Source organism: Micromys minutus, assembly GCF_963924665.1.
Source record: "Micromys minutus genome assembly, chromosome: 27".
Taxonomy (NCBI): Eukaryota; Metazoa; Chordata; class Mammalia; order Rodentia; family Muridae; genus Micromys; species Micromys minutus.
In genome coordinates this window covers 33,187,249-33,201,486 of record NC_137962.1, presented here as the reverse complement: position 1 = coordinate 33,201,486, position 14,238 = coordinate 33,187,249, and the positions used below count along the sequence as shown (strand labels likewise).

The following is a 14,238-nucleotide window of genomic DNA, read 5'->3' as shown; positions in this document are numbered from 1 at the left end:
AAACAAGACTCTGTGCTTTGGGGAAGATGGGAATATTCCACCCAACAGTCCCTTGAAGTGAAGTAGCCCCACCCACCTCTGGGTTGTACCATCCTGGCCTTGGCTGGAGAAAGGCACCGGTGGGCGTCTCATAGGCCTTTCTGGGTAGGGACTCTCGACTGTGGAACGGGGTGTGCCTTCTTGCCAGCAAGTTAGGGAGCCTCCCAGCTGGGTCTGGCCACCAGCGACCTTTCTCTCTGCAACCTGGACCTTGCCTAGGCAGCTTGCTGCTTATGCAACAAGTGTCACTGATGCCCTGACAGGGGAGGGGACAGTTTCAGGAGCGACTGTCCCATGGCCACCCTTCACCTTTGTCTGTGTGCGACAGGCATGTAGGAATGGGAGCTGAAGTTGAGCTACACAGAAGATGACAAAGACTTGTACTCCACACTTAGAAAAGGAGAGGCCAAGGGACAAAGAACCAGGCTCAGGGCAGGTTGAGATCTTACATGTCACAAGCCACAGTTTTGTTTTTTTTTTTAAACCGGGGAATCTTTAATGGCCTCTTTCCTTTCATTTGGACATGAGTTAACAGTGATCTGTGACAGAACAGCAATACTAGTGGCAAGCCAGAGTGCAGCCATTTTTTTCCCCACAAGGCAAGGCCATTAAACTGTAAGTATACATACATCCTGGCCTTCGCCTCAGAAATGTCTATAAATGGGAAGAGAACACATACGGGGGGGGAGGGGGTTAGACATCTATGTCCCTCCTGTTAACTCCGAACAAACCTGTCATTCCTTACCAATTTCCATTCTCTGATTTGATTGGGATATAGGAAAACTGAGGCAGGGGATTCACAGACCATCACAGGCAATGGGTGGGGGTTCTGTGGGCATGTCCTGCCCTTTAGTCATAAAATATTCTCCTCAAACTGTTTTGGAAATTGACTGTGTCAGGCCTAGTTACCTAAGGCTGGCCATTACCGGGCTCTCCATAATAAGTCGCCACTAAGCATAGTGACAGTTCCCAACATGGCTGCCTAGAGCTCTCACCTGGGGGCTGCATCCTGAGCCTGTCCAGCACATCCCTGATGTGATTTGGTCTCCACCGAGAAGGAGGATGCTGGATATGGGGCCTGGGGGGGATGCATAGCACAGGCAGTCGAGAAGGGTGTGCTAGAGAGCTCGGCGCTGGGGAAAAGATGTATTTGAGTGAACCCTCATGGCTTAGTGAGTCCACACGGGTGTACAGGTATATGAGCTCACACAGGTAACCCATATAAGTATGTGGGCCCACAAAGGTATGCAGGTACCTCAGGACTGCTGTGCCCGAGGATAAGAGGTTTGTGTGGACTGTGGGAATCAGGGAGGACTTCCTGGAAGAGAGGCAGGAAGAGGCAGCTGTGCATAGCAGGGGTTCCGGAAAGTGTGCGTGTTTGGAAACAGGGCTTGTATGGGGCTGGCTGTCCCATACAAGTGTAACATCAATTTACTGTTGTGTGGGGGTAGTGTGATGTTGACAATGACCAGAAGAAATCTGGAGGGGCCCCCTGTCTTACTGAGTCTCCACCCTTGCTCTTCCTGTTGGGGAGGGGCAAAGCCATGCTGGGATTAAGAGGGCAAAGGCTCACACGTACTGGTGTACTGGCGTAAGGTCCACAGTACTATGAGCCTGTGGTGGCGAGGCTGGAGTCCTGACTTGGAATAAGGCACTGTCTGGGGGCTCTCTTTCTTTGTAATGGGGTTGTGGCTTCTACACTTGATCTTAGCCAAAAAGGCAGTGGAGTGATGAGGTAGTGACCTCTATAGATCAGGTAGATACATGAGGATAATGTTGGGTCACGGAGGACCCCAAGATGTCCCAGCTATGTCTCACCTTCCCAGCAGCCCTTATGCACAGTGACCTCTGGTCATGGCAGAGAGGAGCCCTGGCCCTGACTCTCTCCACCCCCTCAGTTTCTATGTTGGCATCATCTGTTTTTGCCCAAGCCACCTGCTAGGCTCCAGGCTAACACCCACCCACCTTTTCCTTGTTTTGCCCCTGGGTACCAGCTTCTCCCAGGCTCTGCCTATCGTTGGTGTTGTGGACAGTGGCCACTTGCCATCCTGGGCTGTGTCCTTCTTGACAGTGCATTCACTGTGGCATCTATACAAGGAGCCACCCACCAGCCTTGACTCTGACCTTCGGGTCCTCTGCTAGGTTAGCTAGGCAGGCTAGAGATTCTGATGGCCTACTAGCTTAGAGATGAATCAGGGCTGTTTCTGGCTGTGACCAGAAAGGAGACGGGTACCCTAGCTGGCCCTGTGATAGGAGTAGTATTCTGGGTCTCCTCTGACTCTCCTAACCTGGCCCCTCTTCCAGATTATATACCTGGATATAGCTCCCTGTAGGAAGGACCTGCTTCAGTCCTCCAAGACCTAAGGGCAGGTCAGAGGTACAGGTAGGCTGTCCACTGGTTGCCTGGCATCTATCTGGGAGGCCTCCGAGTCTGCCTTCTGCCCCTACCACCTCCCACTCCTTCCTGTTTGGTCCCCACCTCCACCTTGGTTCCCTCATAGCCTTCAGGGGCTGAGGACATTCCAGTCTGTGTTTATGTGGGTTGTGTCTATGGCTGCCTCTGGTACCAGGAGTTAAAGCAAAAGGACCTTAGAGATTTTTATTAACTTACTGAAGAATGTCCAGGACAACCCCATCACATGTCGGCACACACAGCACAAACTTACTTAGGAAGGAACATTATGGGGAGGACAGCAAAGAGGGGCACCAGCATCGCTGTAGTTCTCCACAGGGTCTGCTGTGACAGGACAGCCCAAGCCAGTGCCCTTCAGTAGGTGCTTTGAGCAAAGGTTTGTGGACACCTCAGCCCCGGCTGCTGAATCCATTCTCTTGTACATGGATTCAGAGATCAGCTCACTGGGTCACTGGGTCTTAGAGGGACTGTCTTCCTGCTGTTCTCCATGGTCCCCTGTGGTTGTGACTGTGCACACACGCACACACACATACACCATCACCACCACCATCAACAACAATAACAACACCATCCCGGCTGTTGGTTTTAGAAGCCAGCCCAGCACAACTGCCTGTAAACAGGCTCCTTCATTCCTCTGCTCACCCTGTCCCATACTTGGTCTCACATCTTGGTGGAGCTTCAGAAGACAGGCAGCAAGTCCAGATTCCATCTTCTACCTTGTGATAGCCTTATCTCTCCTCCCTAATTCCTGTTACTTCGTCTCTTAAAGAAGGAAGGCCTCAATAATCACCATAAAGTTCCAGGGTTTCCTTAGTGTGTGTCATGCCTAGAGACAGAGACGAGGAGCCAGGAATCCAGCTGCTGACCATTGGCTTCACTGAGGCGTGGTCTGGGAAGTGCCAAGCAGGTCATTTGTCCTCAGTAGAGCGTGGCTAGGGGATCGTTAAGTCTTGAAGGCTAGATGGGCTGATTACCTGTGGCCGATTCTTGCCACCCCTGCTGCCCTGTGTAATCTGGCTAAGCCTCCCAGATGAACCCTGAGCTGCCTGCTAAGTTTCCATACCCACGACCCGTGCTCATTTCCTGAGTCTTGACCGCTGCCTTCTCCCCTCTGTGAGTCACAGGGCACTTGGAGCCCCGTACTGCTCTTGGGATGAGATGATCCTTCATGAGATTGCCCGGCCATTTCCTCCCTGGTTTGTTTCGGTAAGAGGACACTGGCCACACTGCCTTCCCTGCATATCTACCAGCTGCCTCTTCACCTCAGCGGAGTGGCCTTCCTGAGCTATCACTGTCTGTCCCTCAGGCTAGGGACACTCTTCTCCCTCCTGAGACCAGCATTTTCAGCTCCAGCAATGTCACCCTTACCTTGCTCCCTAGCACCAAAATCAAGCGTGCCTAAAACTGGTGTCTGTAAACCTCCGTAGACTGCTGCAGGAAGATTGCTGCTAGTTTGAAGCTACTAGCCTGGGTACATAGTGAATTACGGGTTCCAGCATGAGATCTTGTCTCAAACAAGGACAATTAAAAAAAAAAAAAGGCCGAAGCATGCCTGGCACATAGTAGGTGCACACTCAGAACACCTAATAGGTGCTGTCTTTAATGTTCACTTCATGGCGGGAGCCTCCCATGAAGTCCTCTCAGACTGTGGCACTCTCAGGAACACTGGTTTCCTACCACCTTGCCCTTGGGCTCTGAAGGCTCAGAAGTCTTGAAGACTCTGCCTTAAGGCCAGCTCTGATTGCAACACACAGCTTTCAGGTTACCTGGGTTGTAGGTTTTAGTTGTACCCAGAGGGCTTTGCAACTTACTTTTCAATTTTTCTCCTATCAATGGGGACTTGAGAGTTTTTTGGCTTTGATTTCTTTTGTTTTTTTGCTACTATTGTTTTGAGACAGGGCTTCTCTGTGTAACCCCGATTGTCCTGGAACTAACTCACTCTGTAGCCAAGGCTATCCTTGAACTCAGAGATCCACCTGCCTCTGCCCCCTGAGTGCTGGAATTAAAGGTGTGAACCACCACCACCTGGCTGAGACTTGGGTTTGAAAGCAGTGGCTACAAGTGAGCGGTGCTGAGGGGTCCAGGGCTGCCTGGCAGGCAGGAACCGTCTGCCTGTTGAGTACTGGTTTAGACATAAAATGTTTGATAGCAGTCCTGGGGTGCTGGCAGTGTGGTCGGTATTTATTCAGGGCTTGCCCGATCTGTGTGAGAGTCCCAGGCATGGCCTCTGATAACAGCTGAGCCAAGCTGAGGAAACTAGAAGTGATGGGAAGGAAGGGACCTGGATTGGTGGCTCACAGGCTCTTCAGCTGGGAAGCTGTTTAAGGCTGGAGCGGGTTCAATTAGGGACTCACTGGCTTTTTCTGGGCTCCCACTGGGTTTGTCACTCACTGGTGCTACCCCTGTGTCTGGGCTATGAAGAGGCATAAACAAACTTGTATCCACCCAAGATAGGGCACAGACAGTAAACATTGTGACAAAGAAATGATCTCACACAAGTCTAGTGCAGCAAACCAGGGAATCTACTGGGGTTACTTACAGAAGACTCAAAGGCATCTATATTGTTGAAAAGCCCACCCCAGCACGGTGATGGCTCAGGAGAAAAAGTTATCATGCCGAGAGTCACCCCTCCCCAGCAGCGCAGACAGCTTGGCCGGTTGGAAAGTCTCCACCCCTCAGTGTTGCTTTTCTGGGCCTCGTGAAGACTTTTAATTTTTGAACTGTGTGAGTTTGATTAGCTTCGGATCCCCTGGACCTCCCTCCACCCTGCAGGTGGGGATGCTTCAAATCCTCTACGTATCTGGGGAGTTACACACTGTGAAAGCTGGCCAGGCCCACGAGCCATTGGGTCCAGTGCCTTGGGGACGTGGAAGAGCCTGTGCAGGGGTCTGGGAACGTGGCTTGGAGACTCCGTGTGGTGGCACGTGATCTAGCGTTCTTGTGGATCTCTTTGATGATCAGGTACCCAACATATGCTTGCCATCATGAAGAGAAACCTGCTGGTCTCTGAGAAGGTGCTGGTCAATCCTGGGTAGACTGGTCTCTTACTGAGCCCTCAAATGACTGTCCTGTTTTGGGCTGATCTGATTTTTTTTTAAAGATTGATTGATTGATTGATTGATTGATTGATGTATGTGAGTACACTGTCACTGTCTTCAGACAGACCAGAAGGGGTCATCTGATCCCGGGCACTGTGACTGTTCACAGCCGGCTTTCCTGACTGTGCCTGTGGCTGATTATGCTCTTGTTAGGCTCTCTTGCCTCTCTGCACACCGCACAGGCACACAGATGGGGTGTGAGGGTGAGTAGCAGTGTGCACGCCCTTACTGGATTCCCCTGTCTCCGTGTGGCCTGGTTTTATGCAGCTCACACCTGGCCCTGCTCCTTTCCTTCAGGGTGTGTGTTCCTCAGGCCTCCGAAAGTGGAGACCTAGTGTTGGTCAGGGGGCTGAGGTTCTTGCTCAACTATTTAGTGCGTCAATAACTCCCAGGATTCTTGTGGGAGTTCTTTCCTAGATGCATTGATCTAGGACGGAAGGTGTATACCTGTTTCTATCTAGTTTTGTAAACGCTTATTGGCACACAACCATGCCTGTTGGCATTGTGACAGACAGTTGGGCAGGGATTAGATGGCCCCCATCCCACCTGGCCAATGAGCTTCCCACAGCACCATCTGCGGAGCCTTGTTCCCGAAACGGGTTGCATGCTTTCAGATCAAGGATGGTGCCACATTCTGCTTACTGGAATGTGGGCCAGGGCCATGGCAGGGAGGCAGGTTGTATCCAGGAACTGCAGAGGGCTTCTCCTTGCAGATGTCTCATTGGTTCCATTGCTCTGAGGATGACTGCGGTTGAGGAAAGAATGTGTTGCTAGTGAGGAATTCTCGCGTGGGTTTCCTGTTGCTGAGCATAGTCACTTATGCAATAAGAGGATTTTGCTCAATTACCTGCCGAAATGCAGGTTTTCTTCACAAGCTCTGTTTTCTTAAATGAAGCTGTGTGTGGCTACTCTGCTAGATTCCCGCTCAGTCTCAAAGGCCAAAGAACCTGTGGGGGATTATACTGGGGAGGATGTCTGGGCTCAGAGCTCTGGTGAGTGCTGGGATCAACATATTTTGCTGCTGCCTTACCTCTTACCCTACCTGCCACACCCCACGCCTCAGTTTCCCCATCTATCGGTTGGATCAGCAGTAGCAACCACAGTGTGGTGACTGGAACTAAGGGAGATCTGGTGTGTGTTTCGGGTGGGGTAGGATGGATGGTTGGGGAGCTTTCTCCACTTCTTGTCAGCTAAGGAAAAGGACCAACAAATGAGATGCTGGCCTTCCAACTTGAGGATAGAAGTCCTGGAGTGACTGTGCTTCCAACTGTGGCTGCTTTGCTGACCTTGCCGATGAGGGTTGTGTTCTCCACAGGTTGGAGGAAGGAGGTGATGGGGGAGGTCCCAGGATCTCTAAGTGTGCTATAGTCCCAACTGCTTAGCACATCTGTCTGGGGTTCTGTGCAGTGAGCCTGGACAGAAACCAGGTCACCTGGAGATGGTCTTCATGTGGGTGGGGTTTGTATATAGTCCAGGTGGCCAGGACTGATTGGCTCTAGGAACTTGTCTTAGTTAGGGTTTTACTGCTGTGAACAGACACCATGACCAAGGCAACTCTTCTAAGGACAACATTTAACTGGGGTTGGCTTGAAGGTTCAGAGGTTCAGTCAGTCCAGTATCATCAAGGTGGGAACCATCCAGGCAGGCATGGTGCAGGAGGAGATGAGAGTTCTACATCTTCATCTGAGGGCTACAGGCAGGATACTTGCTTCCAGGTAGCTAGGATGAGGGCCTTAAAGCCCATGTCCACAGTGACATACCTACTCCAATAGGGCCACACCTTCTAATAGTGCCACTCTCTGGGCCGAACATATACAAACCATCACAGAACTCACTTCAATCTTAAGCCTGCAGAACTACGGAGGGACCTGGTGACAGAATGCAGAGGGTTTTGTACAGGTGGGGACAAAGAGTTTGGTGACTAGTGGCTGGCTGGAGACGCTTTGCTTCCTTAAAGTGGCCCCTGTTCCCTGCCCCTGAATACATTTGTACTTTAGGTGTCAGAGACCTTCTGTCCTGATGCCTGGTCTCCCCCAGCCCTGACCAAGACTGCCCAGAAACTTCTGGAGACAGTCTTAGGGTTGTAATCTTAGAAGCACCTACTCTCTTCTCCATCCCCTGCTAGATGGGAAGTCCACCATAGTGCTCAGTGGCTATGTGACTGAGGTTTACGGGTTGCTAAACAATACTTGTTGGTCTCCTTCTGGAAAGTAGATTTTTGTATTTGTTGCTGTCCCTAGGTCCTTCTGGTGGCATTTCAGGTCATCCTCTATGGCCATGCGAGTTAAGGACTCACTATATCTCCTAGCAGAGGAACCCAGAGCATGGAGAAGTTGTGTGACTGAAGGCACACGGCCAAGGTTGCAGGCTTCAGGCTGTTCCTGGTACTGTACCACATGGCTGAGGACCAACCTAGTGGAAGGTGATCGAACCTACTTCCTGTTTCTCTGCTACTAGGGTATTGCAGATGTGGCCCTATCCCCATTGGGTACTGGAGGCACAAGATGGTAAGATTCATACCAGATCCTCAAGAGGCAGCATACCTGTTTTAACTACTTTTTAACTTGTGACAAACATCATGATCAAAGCAACTTATGAAAGAAAACATTGAATTTGGGGTTCCTGGATTCAGAGGGTTAGTCCATGGCCATCATGGTGGGGAACATGGCCGCAGGCAGGCAGGATGTCTTTGAAGCAAGAGCTGAGGGCATACATCTTGATCCCAGGTAGAGAGAGCTAACTGTGAATGGTGTGTGTGGGGGGGGGGGTGAGTTTGTTTTGTTTTGTTTTTGTTTTGTTTTGAGACAGGGTCTTACTGTGTAACTCTCTGTCTGTCATGGAACTCACTATGTAGACCGGACTGACCTCAAACTCACAGAGATCCCAAGTGCTGGGATAAAAGACATGCACCACCACACTCATATGGTGTGGGCTTTTGATATCTCAATGCCTGCCCACAGTGACACATCTCTTACAACATATAGCCAGTTTAACATTCAGGGCCCCCCCAAGTCAGATACATTTGGGTTCCCATTCATTGCCCAGGTTACAGGACCATGGTGTAGATCTAGGGTGCAGGGGTGGCCCGTAAATGTACCTGAACACCATCAGGTCTGAGCCAACATCTCAGACAGTGCTGGAATGAGTGTGGCCAGGGGCAGATGGGAGTGTCTGGACAGGATCTTGGGTAATACTGTAGGCCTTGGGGATGAATATTGGTTTAGGGAGATGGATTGGTTGGTAGCTTTGTGTGTCTGTCACTGCAAGGGCGGTCAGCAAGGTGTAGGTAGGGTTGGGATATGAATTAGAACCTATGTCTCCTGCTCTTCACCCCATTCACCATGCAAAGCCTCCGAATCCACTGTTGTTCCACCCCCTCCCTTCCATCTGCTGCAGGGAATTTTCTTGGAGAGGCATAGACACATATCTGCTCACCCCCAGATAGGCCAACAACTACACATTGAGATAACAATTCCACCGAAGTCCAATCTGGTGAACCAGTGAGTTTATCATGGGTCTTACTTGGAGAGTGTGGGGGAGGGGCGCTGCCTGCAAGGGTATGTGGGTGACCTTCAAGGGACATATCACCAGAATATATCTGTGAGCTGGAAGCTTGAATACAAGCAGAGGCATTATGTGCTTGGTCTCATCATTACTTTATTTTATCTTTTTTTAATTTTATGTGTATGAGTGTTAACCTGTATCTAAGTCCCAGCACCCTGTCCATGCAGTACCTCTAGAAGCCAGAAGAGGGCGTTAGATACTCCCAGGACTGGAGTTACTGGTAGCTGCGAGCCGCCATGTGGGTGTTAGGAATTGAACCCAGCATAGATGGATGACAGTTTCTCCATGGTTGCATGAAAGTAGTCTTCCTTTCAGTTAAGCTTCCCTGCTTTGTATACGATGTCACAAACTACTGGATCACTCGCGGCTCGGGAGGAATTGCTTACAGCTAGAGACGTGTGCAGGGAGGGAATTGCTAGAATCCAAGAGGAGGCTTTCGTAACCCTCTTTGCCCTCTTCTGTGAGGGAAGGTGAGCCAAGGGTCTCTTTCAAATAGTGTCAGCCACTCTGCTGGAGATGGTGATGGTAGCCCCGTCCAGAGGACAGTGTTTCACATCCTAGACTATGTGGTTGCCTGACCATGGGAAATCTAACCCCCTTCATGTCCTCGAGGCTTAGGGGCCACCTTCCCAAGAAGACAGATTTGGCCAAGGGCCAGGCGGCTCAGTTTTGCTTGGCAGCTGGGGACCCCTGGGATTGTTATGCAGGAGCAAGGGTTAGCGTCCAATGGGAAAGAGGATGTGGTTTATCTGGGGATCTGCCGGAGAGCTACCCGATAAGCAGGCTGAAGTGCCTCGGCTTGTGGGTCGTGGGTTACACACAGACTGGTGTGTCTTAAGTCCCACTTTGAATTCAAAGAGGAGTTTTCTGCTGCAGGAAGGCGAACCAGTGCTGTTCCCATGCCAAGTGCTAAGTAAGGCTGGCAGCCGCTTTTATTATTATTATTTTTTTTTTTTAGTCTTGGGCTTGGACAGGGAAATAAAGCCCTTTGTGGTTCCCAAGTCCGGGGTTCTCAGACACTGCCTCCTTTGTATGTCTGGAAGCCATTCAGCGGCTTTTCAGCACAGCGTGCAGTGGCACTCCAGGGCACATTTGCAAAGAGGGGCCGGGAGACTGGCACCATGCCACCTGAGCTGGAGGAGCCTAGAGAGCAGAGAGTACCCACGGTCCTGCCCTGCTAGAGCCTGCAGATCCCAGATCATCAAACCCGAGGCAGCAGGCAACGTCACACGGAGCCTTTGGTGCCACACCAGCTCTGAGGCTGGCGGTCACTGTATCCTTGAAATAGACCCTTGACCAGCTGTAGCTGGGGGTGTGTTTAAGCACACCCCCTTCCAGACAGAAGTGCAGCAATGGTCCAGCCAGCAGCACTGCTGGTGGTATAGTGGATTGCACTCTGCGTGTCTGTCACTGCCTTAAGGGAACCTGTGACTTACTGTGGGGCATTGAGTCCCGGGTAGCTCCTGCTCCTATGGCGCCGTCTTGATCTGGAAAGAAAAACACACTCCCCTCCGTGTCAGTTCAAGGTAGAGTCTGGGATAGTCCAAGGAGGCACAGAGCGCTCATGAAAGGACCTAGTGGCACTAAGGGGCCCAGCAAAGGAATTGTCCCATCTCAGGAAGGGCCATCCCACAGACCTTGACAGGACGAGGGGAAAAGATGTGGCGTAGAGAACTCTGCAGAGAGTTCTGGCGGGGATGGGTTGGGGTACTGGAGTGTATGGGGCTCCCATGCGAAAGACCTGTTGTTGGGAGAGCAGCCAGGCTGCAGGCTGAAGAGTCACTTCTTTCCATAGCCTGGGGACAGTGGTCACTTGGACATGGGAGGGCTGGAGGAGCCCGTGGAGGACATACAGCAACTGCAGTAAAGGCAGCAGGTGAGACTTGAACATAGTGTTGGCCAGCAGGGTGTGCCAGTGTGGGCGTGGCACATGTCGGTCCCTGAGGCGTGTTTGTTCGGAAAGTCAGAAGGGACCGATCTCTGGAAGCTTAGGCTTTGGTCCTTCGCAGTGAGACCGGGAGGAGGCCCTCTAGTTTCCCTTGCTTGGGAGGAGTCTACACATCCTGGTCCTGCCTTCAGTGCCAGTGTGAGCAGCTCAGTAGGACCCTGTGTGTGGAGCTGAGCAGGAGGCGGGGAGCCTGAACTCTCATGGTTAGTGAGCCTCCCGTGCCTTCCGTTCAGGTGGTGGCAGGCTAAGTGCCGGGCTGCCTGTGTTCCCTCTTCCCATTTGCTTGCTAAAGTATAATGGAGACGCTGGCCCAAGAAACTGCAGAATCACAGACAGGGGAACCCTCAGCCAAGAGCTCCATGTAAAAGCATGCTTCCTGCTATGCTCAGCCTGCAGGTAACCTGTGCCTACCTGTGCATGTGCTCATTGCCTCAGCATCTTGGCAGTCAGTCCCCCCTCTCCTTTCTCTGCAGCCTCAAGCAGCAGGAACAGGGCTGGCCATTCCCAGAACAAAAGAGGTCAGGACCAGGTTGTGAGGGACCTTGTACCTGCTTTGTTTTTGTTCTGTTTGCTGGCTTCTTTCCTTCCTTCCTTCCTTCCTTCCTTCCTTCTTCCTTCCTCCCTCCCTCCTTCCCTTCCTCCTTCCCTCCCTCCCTCCCTCCCTCCTTCCCTCCCTCCCTCCCTCCTTCCCTCCCTCCCTCCCTCCTTCCCTCCCTCCTTCCCTTCCTCCTTCCCTCCCTCTCTCCCTCCCTCCCTCCTTACCTCCCTCCCTCCCTTCTTCTTCCTCTAGTTGTATTTGCACACATGCTCACGTGTGCACCTATTCACACGCAGAAGCCAGAGGACATCAGGGGTCTTCTTCTGTCACACTTTATTCCCTCGAGACAAGGTCTGTCACTAAAACTAGAGCTAGACTGGCAGCCAGCAAAGCCCCAGTGTCACTCCCGCCTCCAGCCCCCACGGCATCAGGGTTACAGGTGTGCATGTGGCTGAGCTCATCCTTTTACATGGGTACTAGGGATTTGAACTCAAGTCCTTGCGCTTGTATAGCAAGCCCCTTTACCACAGGGTCCTCTCCCCTGCCCCGTGGTCTTACTTTTCTACATTAAATCCATAGGCACCAAAGTTCCCAGAGGCAGGGTGAAGAAGGAAAGAAAGGGGCTGGTGTTCAGCCAGGGAAGGTGGTTCCAGTTTTACAAGACAGAGGATTCGAGAATGGATGAACATAGCTAATACCACCAAATGCACCCTGGAAAGTGCTCTACGTAGTACATTCTACGGTGTGTGCTTGACTCACCATAGTAAATAAGTCGCTAGAACAAAGCCACGGAACGGCACCATGGAGCATTTGGAGAGAGATGGGGTTGTGTCTCTTCTCATACCCATTTGCACAGTGACCACAGGGCTATGGTGTTTTGCAGCTGGTGTATGGTCCTGTATGAGGCCACAATAGACCTACCATTGCCCCCACCCAGTGTGTGGCTGGTGGTGGGTAAGGGGTGACACACAGTGAGGATTGCCGCATCCAGAGTGTGCTCCCTCCCTTCTGTATTTGGTGGTGGGACCAGATTCCACAGCGTGGACCACGGGCTCTACAGACGTCGGTGTTCTAGGACCCTAGAAGCACCTGCAGTGTTAGTGTGCATTGGTTTCCTGCTTGGCATCATGGCCGGTTTTCATGTGAGCTAGGAAGTGGTCTTCTCACTCCCCGCTGCCACCCGTGCACTGTCTCCCACCCTCGTATGCAGTCCTGGGAAATGTGAATGGCCCTTTTTCAATTTCATTGTGTGTGCTTTAATTTTTAAATATGTGTGAGCTTTTTTTTTTAAAGACTTATTTATTTTATTGTTATATGAGTACACTGTGGCTATATCTTCAGACACACCAGAAGAGGCCATTGGATTCCATTACAGATGGTTGTGAGCCACCATGCGGTTGCTGGGAATTGAACTTGGGACCTCTGGAAGAGTAACCAGTGCTCTTAACCACTGAGCCATCTCTCCCGTTAATACTTTCCCTAATGTAGACCATTAATTATCTCCTCTCTGGTGTTTTATAGTGTATGCTTTTTAGTTTAATGTTCTTTTGGTCTCCCCGAAATTCATAGCTCCTGCATGTGGTAAGTTTCCTAGTGGCTGGCATTTGCTCCCACCCTGAGTGACCGCTTGCTCCACCCACCATACTGCCTGTGGGCGTAGGTTGGGTTACATTTCCCTTGGTGTGTGCTTCTGATAGATAGGTTGCACCCCTGCCTCCTCCATTGCTCTGCAGTTAGAACGAGTAAATTCTTTTCCTCCCCACTCCTAACCCCCCACCCTGTGCTCCTTTCGAACTGCTTTCTTTTCTTTCCAGACAGGATCTCTCGGAGTCCAGGCTAGCTTGGACCATGCTCTGGGTAGAGGTTGACTTTGAACTTCTGACCCTTCTGCCAAGGGCCAGGATGACAGCGCTGGGATGGAACCCAAGGTTCTGTCTATGCTAGGCAAGCCTTCTAACAGCTTATCTATTCCCTCTTGACCCTCGAGCAGTTTTGACAGAGGACTTATGGGTTTCATCATTAGTGAGTCTTGCCCAGGGCCTTGATACCAAGGAGAGCAGGAAGGAAGGAGCCTTGGGGGCCGGCGGGCTTGTCTGTTGCAAGACTACGTCCAGGCTATGATTTATCTGTCCACTGAGGGCTTCCGTGCTCCTGCACCAAACAGGAAACTCTTCCCGCCTTGCTGCACAGAGTCCAACCCAGTTCACTCCCCCAGCTTTCCTTGCGTGAAAACAATCCTGTGGTTGACTGGGCCTAAGCCCAGGCCCGGGGTCAGGCCCTCAGCATGTGTCATCTTGAATTCCCAGAATACTTTGGCCTGGTCGGGATCATTTCTTTTTCAGAGGCAAATTCTCATCTTGGAGAGGTGGTGAGCGGCAGAGCAGGCTGGTACCCAGGCGTATCATTGTGCTGTACCCTGGGGGCTCCGGGGCTCTTAGAGATGTCAGGACAGGATCTGTGGGAAGGGCAGCCTGCGCATCCTGGTCTGTAGCCTTAGACCAGGAGCTGTATGATGAGGAGCTGGGGCCTTCTCTGCCTAGCCAGCCCTGCTATGGGCCTGGGAATGAGGCCAGTTGGACACAGTGGGAAAACAGCTCTTCCCCCAGCAGGGAGCGGGGAGGGGGGGAGGAGGGGTTGG

At 51.7% G+C, this 14,238-nt stretch overlaps 1 protein-coding gene across 1 annotated transcript in view; it reads left to right on the top strand.

Annotated features, from left to right (window-relative positions):
• Positions 1-14,238, top strand: part of GRAMD4 (GRAM domain containing 4) — a 76,393-nt gene that overhangs the window by 16,545 nt on the left and 45,610 nt on the right. The window lies entirely within an intron of this gene.